Below are 22,336 nucleotides of genomic sequence, written 5' to 3'. Positions count from 1 at the left end.
CTTCTATGAGCAATAACAACTGGATGCAGTGGGAACTTTAGCCCCATGGACAATAAATACACTGAGAGGCAGTGGGGACTTTATCCCAAAATACATTAATTGCAATCAGAGTAATGGTTTCTGATACCTCAGACCCCCTTACCCTATCAAAAAGTGCTTTCTTCCACCCACAACATTCAGACTTGTGCTTTCCCCCACAAGTAGAGAGCGTTGTTGTGAATTTATTGCATTTTTACTTTTTATTTTATTGCTACATTTAATATCCTTGCAGCACCCTATGGGAGTTTTGGGATTATCCATTCCGCTGGTATACATAGTAACAGGTCCGGACTGAGAATTAAAATAGGCCCTGGCCTCTCAGGTACACAGAGGCCCAATCAGCCTACATAGAGGCCCAAACAGCCCCAACCAGCCCACTAAATAGTGATTTTCTATGGGACCTTATAGCAGCCCCTCTGGCATTTGCCAGAACCCACAGATTGCCAGTCCGGGCCTGCATAGTAACATAGTAAGTTAGGTTGAAAAAAAAGACACACGTCCATCAAGTTCAACCTTTTAACTTTTTTTTTATAACCTGCCTATCTGCCAGTTGATCCAGAGGAAGGAAAAAAACCCATCTGAAGCCTCTCCAATTTGCCTCAGAGGGGAAAAAATTCCTTCCTGACTCCAAAATGGCAATGGGACCAGTCCCTGGATCAACTTGTACTACAAGTAACTAAGGACTCCTCCTGAGGCCAAATGCAGTTGTTATAGGAAAGACAATTTCTAGACTAGACAATTGCAATTAGAATGTCTCATGGTCTGTTTAATGAGACCTAGTCCTGCAACAACCAAGTATAATATAACAGATTTGTAAAAAAAAATATTAATAATAATCGTTCTGTTTATCCTTCTCATTAGTGGTCCTGTAGCCCTACTAGTAGTTCTTCATATTTCATACCCAGGTCTGTTGTTTCAGTCTCTAATAAACCCCCAGCTCTTTTAATTTTTTAAAACTGACTTTACATTTTAAAAAGAAAATACCTCTTAAAACATTTTTCAGATTCCCTTAAGACTTCTCTTCGAAAGCCGAGTGAAATTGTTGAAGGAACAATTGCAGTTGCTAAATGCTATGCAACACACACATGTGCCTCTAGCCCTCCGAAATTCAAGTGGAACAAGGAATCTGATTTAATTGAGAGAGAGACAGACACCCAAAGTCCCATTCAGCCGGAAGTAACAGAAACTTCAATAATAAACATGCATCCTAAAGCTTCGGACGACAGAACGGAAATTCAGTGTACAATTACATACCCCAATGGACAAACAAGCCAGCGATCGTTTCCAATCAGCGTTTATTGTACGTATGGAATTTGAAATAGAATTGTGTGAACAATAATCAGCTTTTGCTTAGGGATAGCATTTGAATGGATATTATTATGTATATATATATTATTTGTAGACTTGGCTTTCTTGAGTGGCACATTTATAAGAGTAAATAAGTAAAATATATCATTTAGTTTTTAAAATGTAAATTTGTTTAATTTTTAATAAATATAAATTATATAAATTAATACAAATGTTAAAAATAGTTTCAGTTCACAGTTTTCCCTTTTGCCAAACTCTAAACTCAAATATCCTTGGAAGCCAAAGTTACTTTTGAGACTTCATTCATTTATAAATAAGAAAGCTGAGCTACCCCATAGGTCAAATATAAAGATGTTTCCTACTGTTGGGCCTATTCATTAAGTTCGAGTGAAGGAATAGAAGAAAAAATACTTTGAATTTCGAAGTCTTTTTTTGGCTACTTCGACTTCGAATCGAATGATTCGAACTAAAAATCTTTCGACTATTTGACCATTTGATAGTCAAAGTAGTCTCTTTAAGAAAAAACTTCTACCCCCTAGTTCGCCATGTAAAAGCTACCGAAATCAATGTTAGCCTATGGGGAAGGTCCCCATAGGCTTGGCTAACTTTTTTTGGTCGAAGGATATTCCTTCGATCGATGGATTAAAATCCATCAAATCGTTCGATTCGAAGGATTTAATCGTTCGATCGATTATTCCTTCGATCATTCGATCGAACTATTTGCGCAAAATCCTTCGACTTCAATATTCGAAGTCGAAGGATTTTAATTCCCCAGTCGAATATCGAGGGTTAATTAACCCTCGATATTCGACCCTTGATACATTTGCATTTGTCAGACTTACAGACCTATAGTTTTCAGGCTGAGAACGGGATGCTTCTTTGAAGAGCAGCACCACATTAGCAATTTGCCAGTTTCTCGCCACCGTGCCAGAATCCTGATAAATTTTTTTAAAGAGGTTTGACTATTCCAGAGTTAAGCTTGTTTAGTACCCTGGAATGAACGCCTGGGACCCTTGTTTACTTTCACATGTCTTTAGATTGTAAGCTCTACGGGGAAGGGACTTCTTTCCTACTGTGTCTCTTTCCACATAGCACTTGAGCTCTGTGTACTGTGTATATTTATTATATTTATTGTGTGACTTTTCCTCCCTGTGTGTACTTTTATATATTGCATTTTGACTTATATTGTACTTTATTGCATTATATGGCACTGCTGCTCCTTAACAGCGATATACAAATACAGTTATATATATATATATATATATACATACATGTTCATGTCTTTTCCTCCTGAATGACCAGGCATTGCCATGCATTATTTATTTAAGTTAATTACATTTCTTGCTAGAAATAAACTGACGCACAATAAAACATACATTATACATGTAAGGACTGGAAGAATGTCCAACCTGCAGCCTTTCAGTTGTTAATGACAATAGCAGTGACATTATTTGTGTTCTGTTCTCATTTTCCTAATACCTAATATATATAAGGACTGAGACAAGAGGGAAGTGTTGGAAGGGTTACTGTCTGCTCTGCTCTCATTTCCCTACAGAAATAGGGATTGGTAACACTAGATAGGTACCTAATATATAGAGACAAGAGGAAAGTGTTGGAAGGGTTACTGTCTGCTCTCTCTCATTTCCCTACAGAAATAGGGATTGGTAGCACTAGATAGGTACCTAATATATAGAGACAAGAGGAAAGTGTTGGAAGGGTTACTGTCTGCTCTGCTCTCATTTCCCTACAGAAATAGGGATTGGTAACACTAGATAGGTACCTAATATATAGAGACAAGAGGAAAGTGTTGGAAGGGTTACTGTCTGCTCTCTCTCATTTCCCTACAGAAATAGGGATTGGTAACACTAGATAGGTACCTAATATATAGAGACAAGAGGAAAGTGTTGGAAGGGTTACTGTCTGCTCTCTCTCATTTCCCTACAGAAATAGGGATTGGTAGCACTAGATAGGTACCTAATATATAGAGACAAGAGGAAAGTGTTGGAAGGGTTACTGTCTGCTCTCTCTCATTTCCCTACAGAAATAGGGATTGGTAGCACTAGATAGGTACCTAATATATAGGGACAGAGGCAAGGGAAACATGATTGAGAGGTTACTGCCTGCTCTGCTCTCATTTCCCTACATACATAGTTTTTGTGGAAAAGCCCAAATGGCCTGTTATTAAATAAAATAGTTCCTTTTTAAGTTAATGATTCTTACATTTCCTTTATTTCAAACAGATCCACCAAAAAACACAACAGCTGTTATTCTCGGAGATTCTAATATACAAGAGGGAGATGACGTTACGTTATTATGTATCAGCAAGGCCAACCCAGATATACATTCCTACCAATGGTCCAAGGGAGTGGAGATTGTGAGGTCAGCAGGTGAAGGACAGAATATTACACTGAAGCATGTGAGATGGTCAATTGAACCCTATTTCTGCACTGCAAAGAATAAGAAAGGACAGGGGCAATCCGCTTTTCTGATCATTCCAGTAAAATGTATGTAGTACAATGATCCTGGGTATGTTAAAGGGTATTTGATGTTTACAATTTGCTTTGGGATTATTTGCTGTTGGCCTCCATTATTATTCACTTTTCTCATAATTGAATTATTTATATATAGTGATGGGCGAATTCGCGGTGAATTTGCGCAATTCGCCGGCAGCGAATAAATTCGCGAAATGCCCGCGAAAATTCGCGTCAAAATTCGGCGGCGTCCAAAATTTTTTTTTCAAAATCGGGCGCCGGCGTCGAAAAAACGGGCGCCGGCGTCGAAAACGGGCGCCGGCGTCAAAAACTAGACGCCGGCGCGATTTCGTGAATTTTTCGGCATTTCGCGAATTTCGCGCGAAATTCGCGAATTTTTCGGCGAAGCGAAACGGCGCAAATTCGCCCATCACTATTTATATATTATAGACAGGCACACATTATTACGTGGAATTCCTGCTTAGAATAGAAAAGGAAAGGATCCACAGCAAAAACAAAATTATTTCAAAAGAGTCAAATTATTGGCTCATCACCAGGAAGCAGAGCCAGGAGCTAAGAAGGTCCAAGAAACAAAGCAACTAAGTGGTTATACCAATGGTAGATGAGTAGTTCACCCAACTATTCTACCTAATAAAGTTTTCCAAGCACGTTATTTCATATACAGGTTTAGGATCCATTATTTGGAAACCCATTATCCAGAAAGCTCTGAATTATGGGAAGGCCAGCTCCCATAGAATACATCAAATAATGCAAAAATTTGAATGATTCATTATTTCCCTGTTCTCTGTTATAATAAAGCAGTACATTGTATGTCATCCAAACTAAAAAATAATTCATCTTAATTGGAGGCAAAGCCAGTCTGTTGAGTTTACTTAATGTTTACATGATTTTCTAGTAGACTTAAAGTGTGAAGATAAAAATTACAGAAATCTTCCGGGAAAACCTCAGTTCCTGACCATTCTAGATAACAGTTCCCATAGCTCTATAAGGAACAACTCTATAAGGACTAAGGACACGGTGATTTTGAGTAGTGTGTCTCCCTTTTTTAAGACTGTTGGGCATGAACACAACTCTTGATATCGTTCCTTCGTCCTTTGAATGGTTTAACTGGCATGATTGGTGATATGAAGTTGAAAATGCCCACTGGCACGTTGTCAAGCAATACTCATGAAATTACACTGGGTGCATTCAGTCAATTCCCATTCACATGAAAAAGATTAGGTGATATTGAGCACCCCCCCAACAACCCAAAGAAACTAGACAAAACTTTGTCCATACCCACCTATACCTTTACGTTCGGCTTTTCCTTCCATGTCCCGTCCATATAATAGTGCAGCTACAACATTCTTAAGGAAGGACCAAGCCCAAGCAGCAATTTACTGCAAAGTGCTTTTATTCACACAAAATGTTTTGGGTTTAGAACCCTTTTTCACTTGAAAAAGGGTTCTAAGGCCTAAACATGTTGTGTGAATAAAAGCACTTTGCAGTAAATTGTTTGGGCTTGGGCTTGGTCCTTCCTTAAGAATGTTGTAGTTAACCCAAAGAAACTACAAGACTCTCAAAATCACTTCATGTGCCACTATCCTAACCTGTTTTGATGCTCAATGGAGCAATGTAACATCTCATGAACCTTATCAGAGAGCTGCATCATCTGAAGATTGAAGAGAAGAAACAGAAGGTCTAAGCAAGGGTCATTAGACAGACTGAGGTCATGAAAGACAGAGTTTATAGAGGGCTATTAAACAGGCCAACCAGCAACCAAATCCAATAAACAGGTTGGGGTCAGTAGGTAGGAACAATCCAGCAAAAGGTCAAGCAGAAGTCAGAAACACAAGAACAAGGAAAAACTGTGTAATTGTGGGAGCCATGAAGGTTCTATGAGGTTTGCAGGAGAAGATGATTGTGTCCATAGTGTCTGTTTAAAAAATAATTTACTGCATAAACAGTAATCCTGATTAAACAGTAATCCTGAAACTGAGATTACCCATCATCTGATATGTTTCTCTCACCCATGAGCTTTTTTTTCAGATGCTGCAAAGGGAGTGCAGATTATTAAATATGAAAACAGAGATGGGACTACTGAACTAAGGTGCCAAGTGTCCAGCAGCAATCCAGATGTTACGCACTTCACATGGTTGAGGGATAATTTTCCTTTAATAACCCAGAATAGCCCAACTCTGTGGCTGAATAACTCTGAGATAAACTCTGGGGAATATGATTGTGTTGCTCACAATCTGATTGGAAATGCTTCCTCTGAGGTCAAAGTTTTTGTCGGAATGAAAGGTTTGTATTTACAGGGGGGACATTTTCGTACTCATTTAGCTCCAACAGCATTTTATTACTAAGTGTCACAATGTGTTACATGGGTTAATGGAAAGTAGTGATGAGCAAAAGTTTTCGGCAAGCTTCCCAGTGGAAATAACACCCAAAAATCCAATGGATGAAAAAAATTGTTGCGCTCAACAAAAAAGATTTGTTGTGCGTCAAAAAACATGTTGTCGTCCATTGACTTCAATGTTTTTTCTCCGTTTCGCAGATTTTCAGCAAAGCAAAACAGGTCAGATTTACCCATCACTATTGGAAAGGCAAATATTTAAAATAACTTTACTTCCTCATTGTATTATTTAGAAGAAATAGATCTTTGTTCTCTTACACTGGACAAGTTTGCCCCACTGTAGTACCAACAAACAATTGGCACTGATTATTGAATTGCATTAAAGGGATACTGTCATGGGAAAAAATTTTTTTTTCAAAATGAATCAGTTAATAGTGCTGCTCCGGCAGAATTCTGCACTGAAATCCATTTCTCAAAAGAGCAAACAGATCTTTTTATATTCAATTTTGAAATATGACATGGGGCTAGACATATTGGCAATTTCCCAGCTGCCCCAAGTCATGTGACTTGTGCTCTGATAACCTTCAATCACTCTTTACTGCTCTACTGCAAGTTGGAGTGATATCACCCCCTCCCTTTCCCCCCAGCAGCCAAACAAAAGAACAATGGGAAGGTAACCAGACAACAGCTCCCTAACACAAGATAACAGCTGCCTGGTAGATCTAAGAACAACACTCAATAGTAAAAACCCATGTCTCACTGAGACACATTCAGTTACATTGAGAAGGAAAAACAGCAGCCTGCCAGAAAGCATTTCTCTCCTAAAGTGCAGGCACAAGTCACATGACCAGGGGCCACTGGGAAATTGACAAAATGTCTAGCCCCATGTCAGATTTCAAAATTGAATATAAAAAAATCTGTTTGCTCTTTTGAGAAATGGATTTCTGTGCAGAATTCTGCTGGAGTAGCACTATTAACTGATGCATTTTGAAAAAAACATGTTTTCTGATGACAGGATCCCTGGGGGGTTGGCTTTTTAAAGGGGAAAAAACATTTTTCCTAGAAAAAACCTTGAATTTGTTAAAGTCTGATGGTGATAAAAGTCTGAATAAAAAAGTACTCCAACTCAGACCTGCCGAGTTCATGTAGAAGTCAATGGCAGACGTCCCGTTGATATCCTGATCTGCTCTGGGTTTTGTTCAATAATCCGAAAATGTTATGGTTTTATGGTGTCAAATCTGAGAAAGTTGCAGTTTTCGACGACAAATCTGAAAAAAAAATTACGATTCGGATTTTTCCACAGTTGTATTGAGTGAAATTTTTGGAAAAATGTATTGATAAATGGGGGAAAAGTCTGTGTGGATTTGGTAGGAGTATTTTTCAGAAAATAGTGAGAACATTTTGGATTTTGATAAATAACCCCCTTAATGTAAGTAAATCTCTAGTTGTAAAGGCTTCAACTACAGGAGGTAATATATTGTACTGTATATAATCAATACTAATACATGAGTATATCCACATGCGGTGCCATGCCACAACACAACAGCATTTCTTTATGGGGCAGCCGGGGAGCAGGTCTGGGCCGACAGAGGCCCATGAGGGCCAAAGCGCACCAGGTTTTTTCCTGGTGTCCCGCCTGCCCAGTCCTACCCTGCTGGCACTGTACATGTGGGGCAGGTTTGCAGATAAAGCACTATGGGAATGGTATACCAACATATGTGATAACCAGCATCAGTGCAATTATCATAAGCAACAAATAACAATTCGTTTTGGGTCAGTCTATTGCAAATTGTCAAATAGATCTGATTGGTTGCCATGGTCATGACTTATGGCAGGAGTATCTTTGTTAGGTGCTGATTATCAAATTGTGTCCAGTGAGTTTTACCTGTACTTGGTTAACACTGTGTTGTGTTATGTTTTGGGTAGCCGAGGATGAGTAAAGTATAACAGTGCTTTATTAGCAGGCTCATGCAGGCATTACACAACACTAACTTTCACTGTCAGGAAGTATTCACAGTATAAGTCTGAGCACAGTGACATCTGCAGGCCATTTGTATAAACACCACATGTTAAGCACAGGTTTTTTCCTGTATTGCATTATTTAGGATGCGTGCCTGTTGTTTGCAGCCTGTTTTCAGTTGCCTCCTACTCTATTAATTGAAACTAAATAGAGATTGGATGGATTTTTCTTGAACAATAATATTACTGTGTTTTTTCTTTGTTTTTTTTTTTCCTGTAGAGACTCCAAATGGCACAGACGCTGGCTCATCCCCCATGTATGGACTCATTGCTCTCCTCCCTATTCTGCTGATTCTGTTCTTTATTTTGAGGTATAGCTTCTATACACACAGAATCATACACACAAATATCTGTCTTTCTAGCCACAAAAACTCACAGATAAAATGATTAGCAGGGCTGGTTCGATTGCGGCTAGGGCAGTATCTGCATCCAGAATCCTGCGCGGCTCCATTTTCTAAAATCAGTTTGCCCCACACTAATCTGCTTTTGACCCACTTATTAGCTTCGTGGACCCGATCTGTGGCCTGACCCACTGCCCTAATACCCACAGCGCTCCCTGCTGAAATGATAAAAGCTACTTATACTGAGACAATTAGAGAAAAAGATCATTAATGACAACAAAATAAAATAGAGACGGAGACGAGAACCATTCTGACAATGTTACCCTCGTTTAGGGGGTTATTTATCAAAATCGGAAATTTGCTGATTTTTTTAAATAAAAAAAGTCCGACCAAACTAAAATCCACTATTTGCCTGTATTCATCAATAAAACAACTTGAAAAAAATCAGATCGGGGAAAAAACGTTGACTTTTTCGGATTAGATGCTGAATTTTTTGTGAAATCGGCTGAAAACAAAACCCAGCACAGACCATAATATCTTCTAATTGCAAATAGGACCTCTGCCATTGACTTCAACAGGACCTTGACAGGTTGAAGATGGAGTATTTTCAGATTCAGATTTCTTCCAGCCTTGGGGTATAATAAATCTTGAAAAATGTAAGGTTTTTTTCCACTAAAAATTTGCATTTTAGCATTCGGACTTAACTGTAAGTTGGATAGATTTAAGTTTAGGATACCCTCACTTTAAATATGAAACACACTCCAAAAGTCTGTTTGGATGCTTTACACAGAATCTTCAGGTCAGTCAAAAGCTTATGGACAAATGGTGCAACTCCAGCCCATCTGATACTCAGATACAATCCCCTGCAAGTGCTGGTTCCTCTAGTTTGGACTCCTCTTACACTCTGGGGTATATTTATTAAAGAGTGAAGTTCGAGATCACCACAGTCTGTTAGAGCGAAATATTGCCTCTCTCTTTTCATTTCTATGGCACTTTTAAAGGAGTACCAAAGTGTGAAGTTTCACTTTCACCCGTTGATAAATACTCTTTTTAAAATCCCATAGAAATGAATAGAGAGGTGTGAACATTCTAGCAGTCTGTGGTGGTCACTCTTTGATACATATTCCCCTCTCTGTCTCTCCAGACACAGTATCTGGTCTCCCTGTGCCAACCTGATCCATGTGGATCTTTCTGCCGCTCCACTCCCAAGCTGTGTCTGCTCCATTGCAGGGAACTGCTGCAGAAGTGGGGTAAGTGCAGGGATTCTGTACTACCTCCTTTAATTGAATTGAGAATGATTTTTGTGGATAACATGCTGTGTTACACTAGGAGGTGTCATTCAGTGGCGACTAACAGATTCACTGTTGCATAAAAAAGTGCATCAACTCAAGGGATGAAAACATAATTATGCCTCTTTATAGGTCCCTGGGGCAGTTTTGGACTCCAGTCCTTAAGAGGGATATAAATGAGCTGGAGAGAGTGCAGAGACTAAGTGCAACTAAATTGGTTAGAGGGATGGAAGACTTAAATTATGAGGGGAGACTGTCAAGGTTGGGGTTGTTCTGTTTGGAGGAGAAAAGGTGCTTGTGAGAGGACATGATTAAACTTTATAAGTACATTGGGACCTTTTTCCCATAAAAAGGATCATCGCACAAGAAGACATCCCTTTACACTAGAGGAACATCAATTTTCTGTTAAAACGGTGTAGGTGGTTCTTCACAGTGGTGGTTCTTCATGGTGAGGACCATGAAGTTGTGGAATACTTCCACCTCCTGACCAGGCAATATCTCCAGGGTTCCCGTTGTGCCCTACGTGAATATGTGCAGCTCCTAAAGAATATCGTGCAGACATCACTCACATCCCAAAACACTGGATATGAAAACGGGCAGACTTTTAAATTGTTCAGCAAAAATGTGTTTATTTTGTGATGAGTAGTGTTGGGCAAATTTGACCCGTTTCGCTTTGCCAAAAATTCGCCACCAGCGAAATGTCGCAGACGCCCATTAAAGTCTATGGGCGTCATTTTATTTTGACGCACGCCACCATACAAGTCTATGGGCATCATTTTTGCGGTGGGGGGAAACAGTGCACTGTAGGGGAACCATGATGCTTAGAAAGGGAGCACTGCCATTGAAAATAAGAATTTCCCACTTGTTGGCGCTAAATAAACGATGATGGTGATATAAATGCTAGGGATTATTTCCAGTGCAGTTGTCTAGAGCTGCATTTGCCACATATTTTGGGACTGAATGTTAACCACATATTGGAAGTTAACCTGAAGGTGCTAAATATTTGACATTGCCAAAAATGTTACAAGTGGCGTATGAATTTTAAAGGGCCGAATTAACACGAAAGGGGCTATTATCCGAATGCCAAAAACTCTTAAAATTCAAATGTTTAGTGGAAAAAAAAAATCTAATTTTTTTAGATTTATTATACCGTTATAATCCGACCTACCAAGGTTGTATATAAGGCAACGGGAGAGGTCCCTATCTTATTTGGAAGTGGTCTGCACTGGAATTAACCCAAAAATCCAACTTTTTCATACTTTTCGGGCAACAATCTGAAAATTGTGGGCTTTTCGAGGAAAAAGCCCGGAAAAAACAAGCAATTTTGGAAAAAACACAGAAAAAAATTGTACGATTTGGATTTTAGATAGATTTTTTTCGTGTTTGTCCCTGATCGGATTAATGCGTTCTGCATTGCATTCAGATTTTTAATTCATGTATTGCTTTATCTACTTTTCTATAGAAGATATAAAATCAAATGGTGTCCGTCAAACCAAGGAAGGAACAGTGAGGTAAGGAAATCTCCCTTTCATTCAGCCATGTGAATCTCAATGTAGAACAAATACTCTGTTATCCTTTTAGGGGTAAAATAAAAAAGAACCATTGGGCTGTGGTGTAAGTCAGAGAAATGTAACAGGAGCCAGGACTACCCTGAACTGTGGTAACGTTTTCAGTTTATTTTAGCTTCCTATAGATCTGCTACGACTCTGACGTGTTTCAAATGAGGGGTGGGTGTGTCCTAATAGTCCTTGGCAGAAACACTGTAGGAGGGGGACAGCCAATCACAGCCCTACAGTCACACAGGTTTCTATTCCCAATCAGGTTAGGCAAGCTGCTGATTGGTTCCTGTCCTGCTGAGTTCTGTCGGCTCCCCTGACCAGCCTGGGAAAGGAGGCAGCAGGAGGCGGAACAGATGTGCGGGACTTGCAGCGTTTTTGCATAAATTTCTAAAAAAATCAACCAAAACCACTATTCTTTAAAATCGCAATACTTCTAAATATTATAGATTAATACTAGTGATGGGCGAATTTGCGCCGTTTCGCTTCGCCGGAAAATTCGCGAAATTCGCGAAACGGCGAAAAATTCGCGAAACGGCGCCGGCGTCTCGTTTTTGCTGCCGGCGCCCGTTTTTGACGCTGGCGTCCGTTTTTTAGAAAAAATTTTTTGACGCCGGCGAATTTTTTCTGCGAATTTTCGCGGGCCTTTCGCGAATTTATTCGCTGGCGGCAAATCGCGCGAATTCGTGCCTGGCGAATAAATTCGACCATCACTAATTAATACACTAGCACATTCTTGTTTTTCACACTTTGGGCTCAATTCAATGTGATAGTCTACATTTTGTGTTTTTTTTAACTTTTCGTGTGTCCGCTATGCAATTCATTGCGCTAATGTCAGGGGCCTATCGGCTCCCACCAGGGAGTAGTCAGTTTCCAGGAGGAAGCTCAGGGAAAAAGGTCCAAGTTCGTGGTATCCTGAAAGGGGTAGGCGAAATCGTAGTCAGGTACAGACAAAGTAATCAATCAGGAAGGCAGCAAGGATCAGAAACAAGGTCAAGCAGGAGTCAGGAAACCAGGAAACTGTAGAATAGGAAGTTAGAGAAACCAGGAACACAAAGCAGGAATTCTTATATTCGGGCTTCGAACCCGTGACCTGGAAGTCTTTTTATTTCAAAGTTCACGCCGGGCGCGTGATGTCAGGATGCTGGCATCAGCCCACGTGGGTCAGGGGCGCCGCCATCTTGCTTTGGACGCCACCTATGTTTTTAGTACTAGTGATGACCGAATCTGTCCCGTTTTGCTTTCGAAATGCATCGAAGTCAATGGGCGTTTTTACGAGTGCTAGTTTTTCTGCGTGCAACAATTTTTCTCGCTCCAAATGCATTAAAGTCAATAGCCGTTTTTTCTTCTGCCAACTTTTTTGTCCAAATGCATTAAAGTCAACCGGTGTTATTTCTTATGGGTGTTTTTTACCGTGGCTAATTCTTTCCGCAGTTTTGCAAAAAAAAATCGCACATGGTGGAAAATTTGCCTTGAATCCATGACTGGCGAATAAATTCGCTCATCGCTATTCACTTCCTAACGGAAGTAGCAGAAAGGCTTACTTTTCACAATTCAATTCAACCCGAAACTTATTGTGTGAAGTCTTTTACAATAACTTCCAGTTTACCTTCCGCCATTTTGAACTGGCTGAAATGGCTACACCGCAGCTTGTTTATATAAACTATAGCTGTTTTTCTGAAGCAAATATATTAGTTTAGCCAGTGCAGGCCAACAGTACATTATATTGTCTTTCCTTTAAAAAAAACTTTTTCTTTTTTTTTCTTTTAAGTCTCACATCAAAAGTCTGGTTGCAGTTGGCAGCTAGAATGATTTACATTTTTGTCATTAAAATGAAGATCTTTAGTCATATTTTAACTTAAACATCTTACGTTTTTATTTTTTTTAGGAAACACAGGTCTCTGAACCCATATATCTTGAGATTAAAGAGAATAAACCCTTTAAAGAATATTCCGATATTAAGGTAACGCCAACAAGCAAAACTTTCAAAAAGCAGCCCTTGGTTGCCATGGGCTACGGGGAAATGTGTCCAGTGTTAGTAAATGAGCAGTTGTGTATTGTAGTCCTGGGAAACCAAACAGTATTAGTGTAAGAAACAAGGTATGTGGTTCCTTATAATAATACTGTGTATTGTAGTGCATTGTACCTGTGAGACCCTTTGATTATAATGTTTGGGTATCCTAGGTTAAAGGAGGTGAACTTTAAAGGGATTTTGTCATGGAAAAACATGTTTTACAAAATGCATTAGTTAATAGAGCTCCTCCAGCAATCATGCATTGAATTAGTTTTTACTAAAGAGCAAACAGATTTTGTTTAATTTTTAAATCTGTCATGGAGCTAGACATATTGTCAATTTCCCAGGTTCCCTCAGTCATGTGACTTGTGCTCTGATAAACTTCAGTCACTCTTTACTGCTACACTACAAGTTGGAGTGGTATCACCCCACCCTCCACCACCCTGCAGCCCTTCAGCAGAACAATGGGAAGATAACCAAGATAACAGCTCGCTGAAACCTGCATTGCTAGATATGCTCCAAGTGGTAGATATTAGAACAGCACTCAATAGTAAAAATCCAAGTCCCGCTAACCCAAGTAGAAGTAACGATGGCCTGCCTGAAAGTAGTTCCGTAGCAAAGTGCTGGCTCTTTCTGAAAGCACATGACCAGGAAAAATGACCTAAGATGGCCCCTACATACCAATATTACAACTAAACTTTTATTGGTTTAAGAATAAAATTTGAAATGTTAGAATGAAATAAGTGCCAGTGAGAGTGAGAGTGTCTTATACAATGAAATCAAGGTAAAGTCCAGTGATTTGATACAAACTATACAAATATGGAACCAGTATATGCAGTATATTATATTAGATGAGCTTACCGCTATATGGTGGGTCCGGGTACACATGCCCCAGACCTTCAGAAAATGGAGCAAACACCAGAAAACATCAGAAGAGGCTGGCACAGGCCTGGACCCAGGGCCGCTATCAGAGGGGGTACAAGTGTCCAGGGCCCGGGCCTTAAGGGGGCCCAGGCAGTGCTGCACTTTTGAAAGAGCCGGGCCCCCCTTTATATCGCCGAAGCCGTGCGGCCATTTCCGAAGTCCCGAACAGCCAAAATGAGGTAGTGCTGAAAAGCCAAACAGCCGAAGTCCCGAAGTGGTAAAAAGACCCAAAGTCACGAAAACAGACAAAATTAAAATCCTGAAGCGGCGAAAAGACCCAAAGTCACGAATGGAGGCGAAATTGAAGTCCTGAAGCCATGAGTTCAATTCTACTGAACACCAATTTGTGTTTACCAAGGACACTTAGTCATAGGCTAAACTTGTCTCCCATTGGCTTCTTCTCTTTTAAATATCCTGTATGTAGTATTCAATGCTCAGCCTATGACTAAGTGTCCTTGGTAGACACAAAACGCGTCAGGCTTGGTTCTTAAATATGGAGAATAAAATGTAAGCTTTTTAACCTTTTTGCAATCTGACTCCGGCTCCACTACTTTGTGGGTCCAGGCCTGTGCCAGCCTCTTCTGATGTTTCTTGATACTTAACAACCCAAACATAAATATGGAACAAGTTTGATAGATTTCAAGTCCAAAATGGATTTCTGTCAAAGGAGCCTTTCCTTTGATTTCAAATTGATTGCTTTGTTTTATTGAGGTGTTAATCTAAATAATATGCAAATTACATACATGGGCAATTAACCCTTGCAGTGATGGGTGAATCGGACCCTTTTCGTTTCTCTGAAAATTTGTGAAACTGGGAAAAATTTGCCAAATGCATTGAAGTCTATGGGAAACGTTGTTTTTGCCATGAGTTAGGAAATGTAGGGGGGAAGGAGGGGAGCCCCAAAAATTTTTTTGATCTTTTTCAGCCTATCACCCATAATAAAGAAAAAACGCCAGTGTTTTTGGGACTTAGAAAAATGTTTAACTTTTTTTGAAGCAATCCCTATCTACTCTATTGCGCTTCGCCTGGTCTGAGGTGGCGAAGAAAGTCTAGCGTAAAAGATAGCGTTCAGAACAATGCGCGCGTTAGTGAATTTGCGTAGTTACGTCCGTTGCGCAAATTTGCCAGGCATAAGGGTGCGAAGTAACACTAGCGAATCTACACCAGCGCCCGTTAGTGAATTTGCGAAGTAACAAAAATGCCCAACGCTAGCAAATTCACGCTAGCCTTAGGCGCTTTGGCGTTTAGTGAATTTGCCCCTCTGGGTGTAAAAAATTTCACTCATCACTAACCCTAATGCTTCTGAAATGTGATGCCTAGGGGTAGATTTATCAAGGGTCGAATTTCGAGTTTATGGGAGTTTCTAAAAACTCCCATCAACTCAAAATTAAAAAAAAAACGACCAATCGAAATTTATTTAAAAAAAAAATCTAATTTTTTACATACGGTTAATTATGATTGATTTGCAAATTTGAATCCGATTTGAATCAAATTCAATCGAATTGGATTCAAGTTTTTTCACAAAAGTCCACCAAATGGCTCCAAATTCATTGTAGGAGGTCCCCCATAGGCTAAACACCAATTCGGAATTTCAAAATTCAAATTTTTTTTAAAATTTGAACCTAATTTGTACTATTCCCTAGTCGAATTACACTAAAATAAACTCGAAATTCGAATTTAAAAATTCTAATTTTCAATTCGACCCTTGATAAATCTGCCCCTAGTGATAATTTTATAGCTATTGGTACAGTTCTTCCCTCTGCTGTATATTACAGTAATGTAGGACTCACCGAGGTTTTCTGTGACCCTATTTCTCACTTATGCCATTAGAATGATGTACCCCTAAATAAAAATGAATAGTTATTCATTTCAATTAATTTTCCCGGGGTTCCCAGTCTACTGACAATCTCTACAAAGCGCTTCATTTACAAGACAATCAACCATATGGCGAAATCAAGGTAAAACAACTGGGCCGGTTTGATATATCCCATCATTTAAAGAATCAGGACAAAATAGTACAATGTCAAGTTTAATAATAAAAATGTAAATTTCACAGACTGTGACTCTGTAAAGGAATAGATATAATTAAAATTATAAATTATAAAATAGATTAAAAGGCAACCAATATTGTATGACCCCTTGGGGGATATCAAAATAATACTCCAAAAACCAAGGTAAACGCCAAATTCATCAAATCTCTATTTGTAGCAATTTGATTAATTTGGCTTTTATCTTAAGAGTAATAAAAAAAAAATTTATAGTAATTAATTTCAATTAATTTTCCCAGGGTTCCCAGTCTACTGACAATCTCTACAGAGCACTTCAATTACAAGACAATCAACCATATGGTGAAATCAAGGTAAAACAACTGGGCCGGTTTCATATTTAACCCTAACCCAACGTGACCGCAACTATTCTGTCCTTGTGTTTTCTTAAACATGCCACTGCTGGAGAATCAACAAATTATTCAGTAGTTGTGGGTAAAACCATGAATTTTTTTTTCAAGCTATTGTGGTTTTCTATTTCTCATGCTCAACTGTGGCTAAATCTACCGCTAAATGTTATGTATCTCATTTTTTTTCACAGTCTGGAATCCCTCCACAAACTGACCCTAAGGGGCCCATTCACTAAGCTCGAGTGAAGGAATAGAGGAAAATAGAGGAAAAATACTTTGAATTTCGAATGTTTTTTTGGCTACTTCGACCATCGAATTGGCTACTTCGACTACGACCTTCGACTTCGAATCGAACGATTCAAAGTAAAAATTGTTCGACTATTCGATAGTCGAAGTACTGTCTCTTTAAAAAAAAACTTCGACCCCCTAGTTCGCCACCTTAAACCTACCGAGGCCAATGTTAGCCTATGCGGAAGGTCCCCATAGGCTTTACAAGGTTTTTTTGATCTAAGGGATTTCATTCGATCGATGGATTAAAATCCTTCGAATCGTTCGATTCGAAGGATTTAATCGTTCGATCAAACTAGTATTCCTTCAATCGTTCGATCAAACGAATTGCGCTAAATCCTTCGACTTCGATATTCGAAATTCTCCATCTCATGGTCTCCCATCAGTCTTAATCATCTCCATCAAATCGGTGGCTTTGGGAGACAGTGTGCACATACCTGTGATGTCACTTCCATCAAGGTCACTTCCAGATCGACTAAATTTTCTGGCTAGGGACGAGCTTGGAAGGTTGCCAGATCTTTTATAGTTAATAAGAATTAATTCGATTTTAATTGCCATCAAGTACAGGTACAATGTTACTGTGAAACAGAAAAAGGTAATCATTTTTAAAAATGATAATAATCGAAGCTATGGGAGATGGCCTTCCCCTAATTCAGAGCTTTCTGGATAACAGGTTTCCAGACGCAAGATGCCATAACCATAGAGAACTTTCAAATGCTCCCTAAAGACCCCACCTGTTTAGAGAAGCATATTCAATGTACAGGCATTTATTTATGTATCATAATCATCAATCTGTTTTTAAATTCCTTTTGTTTCAAATTTACCCATAACCTTTTAGATTGTAAGCTCTTGCAAGTAGGACCCTCTGATCTTATTCTGTAAACTCCTTTTTGTCACATTATTGTAAGATCCCTGTAAGTTATACATTAATGTAAAGTGGTGCATAATTTGCTGGTGCTATATAAATAAATGATGATGATGAAGACACAGATATATATATATATATATATATATATATATATACATATACAACACACTGGGCTAGGTAGAAGAGTCTTGCAGGTCTGATAGAAGAGACTATGGGGGGCATGACTATAGTTGGGGGTCTCTCTGTTTTATCTAAATTTCAATTTACTTATCACTAGCGATAAGCATAATTTCATAAATTTCATAATCCATAAACTCTATATTCTCCATAGACTCCATAGACTTCTTCTGTACTTCAGCAACCACAAAGACCAACTTCAAGCTGCCTCCACATGTCTTCATCTACATCTTATGAACAGATCATTTTTCAGGTTAATTTTTTTGTTTAATGGTTGGTAGGTTCTGTGCTTAAAGTGTTAAACCCAAAAATGGTTCACCAGTGTCCTCCCTGGGGATAAAAATGCAAAATATTATATAAACATTTCTGGTAAAAGAGAAGTATTTCCTCTTAATTGTGTTTAATGCATTGCTGGGTACAACCAGTTGTTATTTCTTTCCAGCTAGTTCTACAGATGTGTGCAGCATGTTGACAATTAATATTTAAAAAAAACTTCTAACAGCATAAAGTCCACATGGGTTACATATAACAACATTAGTTCCAAAGATACATTAACATTCAATACATAATAGGTCATTACCTTTAGAATCAGGTGGTGATTTAGGATGAAGAAAGGCACATCTATCAAATGGGACCTTGACCGACCTAACTGCTAGTTGATCCAGAGGAAGGCAAAAAAAACCCATTTGAAGCCTCTCCAATTTGCCTTAGAGGGGAAAATGTCTTCCTGACTCCAAAATGTCAATGGGACCAGTCCCTGGATCAACTTGTACTATGAGCTATCTCCCATATCCCTGTATTCCCTCACTAAACACCATCCAACCCCTTCTTATACCTATCTAATGTATCAGCCAGTATGACTTCCACATCTTCACAGCTCTCATTGTAAAAAAAATCCCTTCCTGAAAATTTAGGTGGAACTTCCTGTCTTCTAATCTGAATAGATGCTTCAGATGGAAGGACCTACTGGAGAACAAAGCATCAGATATGGGATATATTAGACCAATAAAGGTTAATGACCAGCTATAAAGCAGATCAAGACTTACACTTGACTCACACAAGGCTGGGCCTTTGCCATGTGGAAGGTATGAAGGAAAGGTGTAGTTGAACTACAACTCCCATAGGCTGCTGTGCTATAAATTAAGGACACCAGAGGGTTCTTGCAGCAACAAAACTGAACAAGTTTATTTGTCCAAAACAATAGATCCAGAGGGTTAATACTCACTATTCCACAGAGGCAATGGCAGATAAGATGTTAAAATGCCAGGCAGAGACAGTAAAATGTGGCACCATGTGAAAGCAGGCAGTTTAAGGTGCACCTCTAGGATGGAATGCCCCATTGTGGTCCGGATCCCATACAGTGGAATGATCACGGAGAATAAATCTAAAGCCTGATTCCCTATCCAACTGTGGCTAGAGGTTGGGGAGAGCTACTCACTACTACAATCCTTGTAGGAGCACAGGCTGCTCGTGCTGTTTAACCTCTCTATCTTACTCTCCTAGAGAGTACTATTAAAGAGTTAACCTGTCTCTGGCTAAGCCTCATTCACTGGGACCCTGCCCCCTGACTTATCTCTAGAGGTACTGGCCCCTCTAGGGCAGAACAGCTGGGCCTTGGTGCACCCAGACTCCCTGGAACACATTTAGCTGGGTCAGCAACCAGAAGCCGAAGAGGAAGATCCACCCCTAACCAGGCACTATGTAAGGAAGTGGCCCTAGGCCCGTAGACAAATAACCGAAACAGATAACTAGATACATGGGCATCTGTCCAGCAACTATGGAGATAGGGAAGTGGATTTAAAGCCATGGGGACATATTAAATCTATGGGTCCTACATATATATTTATACATAGCTATCTTATCACCCCTTAAGCGCCTCTTCTCCAGCATGGACAACCCCAACTTGGCCAGTCTTTCCTCATAGCTAAGATTTTCCCTTTACCAGTTTAGTTGCCCTTCTCTGTACCCTCTCTAATACAATAATGTCCTGTTTGAGTGATGGAGACCAAAACTGCACGGCATATTCTAGATGGGGCCTTACCGGTGCTTAATAAAGGCAAGAATGACCCTCTACTGTTGTGAATCACCTTCTGCACTTTGGGCTGCTGACTGGTATTGCTTTCTATAGTCAAATTTACTAATCACAAATATCCGCGGGTACTCAAGGGACTAAATCAGTCCAATTAAGGGTATACAAATAAAAATCTGCCCGGTGTAACTATGTTGAAAGTACAGCAAGATGGCTCAAGAGCAAAGGGAAAGTATTTTCTTAGCTTTTGTTTACCTTTAAAAAAAATTGTTTTTCCTTACTTTTTTATCTTTAAATCATTGATAAGAGCTTTTTCAGCAGAAACAATTGTATAACACCAATAAAAGCAGAGTGACTGGTAACAGAGTTAGTTCTATTATTTATTCAGTCACTACTTCTGTTATTATTTTGGTTGGTAAGAAATCTCGCAACACAGGAATCTCCCTATTTTTACCATGGACCACATAGAGGTTACTAAATCACAGTCCTTATCTGGACCACTCAGGAACATTTTTATGCTTGTGTTGCTTCCCAACTCTTTCTATATTTCAATGTGGCTCATATGTAAAAAATAGTTGGGGACCCCTGGTCTAGAGTGTGGCCTGGGCAGAGTCATGGCATGTCTGTAGTTGGAATGGGCATGGCCTGGGTTAATAGGGGGTATGGTTAAGATGCATCTGGTTTTTAATAAATAAAGTTGCCATCTCTGACTCATAACTTGGGCACCATTTAGATGCTAAGGAATCCCAGGAACTGGCACAGGAGACCTCTGGACTTATCTTATGCCCATAGTTGGCTATAAGAACAGGGTTACCTTACGCCTAATATCGTTATAATCTGCACCTTGCATCTAAAGCAATTGCAAATGATGGACACACTACAGAGTTCAAGCAATGGTCTCCATGGGTACATTTTAAATCTGAGTGAGCTTAAAAATTAATATATAATAAAACTAACTGCAAAAACAAAAGGTATTTTTATGTTAGGAATGCACTGTTACCCTGAGAATAGTCAGTACTGTATTTGATCCAAAGTCAGTATTACATGAGAGATACTCATGTATGAGTAGTTGTGCGTGTAGGAGCCAGATAAAGATCTATGGCACGGAGCAACACATAGTGATGTGATTTATAGTCCAGGCTGCAGAATGAGGAAGAAAAAGAAATATTTGCAGATATACAGCTACGAACAATAGAATTCTACCTGTATCTGAGGATTCAGCACTAACAATGGCCAATGTTCGGATGCCTTCAAAGGCACCTGATCAAAATTTTCCGGCCAGCCCAATTAACGAGACGTCCGATATCCAATATTTCGGCTCTGCTCCCACCATACATAAAACGAATATTGTACAAAAATTTGTTTTGTATGATATTATTGGTGTGTCTATGGCCACCTTTAGTCACATTATCAACATTGTAAGGGCTGGCACAGGCCCAATAGAAAGAAAGGGAATTCTAGGTGTGATATCAGTGCCCAGTGGATTTAAATGACTTTGCAAATTAGTTGGTCTACCTTTCTGCTGGTCACTCTTCCCATGGTAGGTGGTAATTAATCCTGGTATTGACCCATGGCTATGTTACCCTGTATTGTGCCTGACATTTTTAGCCTTTGAAGTGTTGTGCCTTGGGCATTTTTCCTGCCTGAACACATGATACCATGTGTTCCCCAATCAGCACCCTCCTTGGCACCCAGTATCAACAAGTAAAATTTGTTTGTTGAGCTTTGCCAAAATCCACTAAATGGCAAACATTGGCCAAAGTACAGTGGCGCCATTGGGAAGGGGTTCTTAGCTGTGCAATAGATACATTGCCCTACATTATGCGACAACTGTTCTTCATAGAAATAAATGACTATTTTATTTTATTGGTCATTGACCATTTTATTGGCTTTAGTCAGAATATAGTTTAGCAAATACTAAGTACCAAAGTAACATTCACTTGGCACAAAGATGTACTGCAGGCTAGACTACTTGGACGCAACAAACTATCTCCAAAATCATTTCTATGATCTATCATCTCTTTTTGGTTTAGCCCTTTTTTATCTTTTGCAGAAGTCTTAGTTTGACCTCAGGGCCCATCCAATGATATCCCTTATCATTGCTGTAAGCAGCTATGGTGCTGTATTGTATTAATGCACAGACAACCCAAAGTTCGTGTATTTTAATGCATTCTGTTTAGTTGTTATCTTTCTCAGTATCTGACTCCCTTTTCATGCAAAGAAGGGGCAAGTTCTGTTCAGGAAGTTCAGAAAGGAAGACGG

Source organism: Xenopus laevis, chromosome 7S, assembly GCF_017654675.1.
Source record: "Xenopus laevis strain J_2021 chromosome 7S, Xenopus_laevis_v10.1, whole genome shotgun sequence".
Taxonomy (NCBI): domain Eukaryota; kingdom Metazoa; phylum Chordata; class Amphibia; order Anura; family Pipidae; genus Xenopus; species Xenopus laevis.
The sequence above is the reverse complement of the archived record's forward strand: the minus strand, read 5'-3'. Positions refer to the sequence as shown.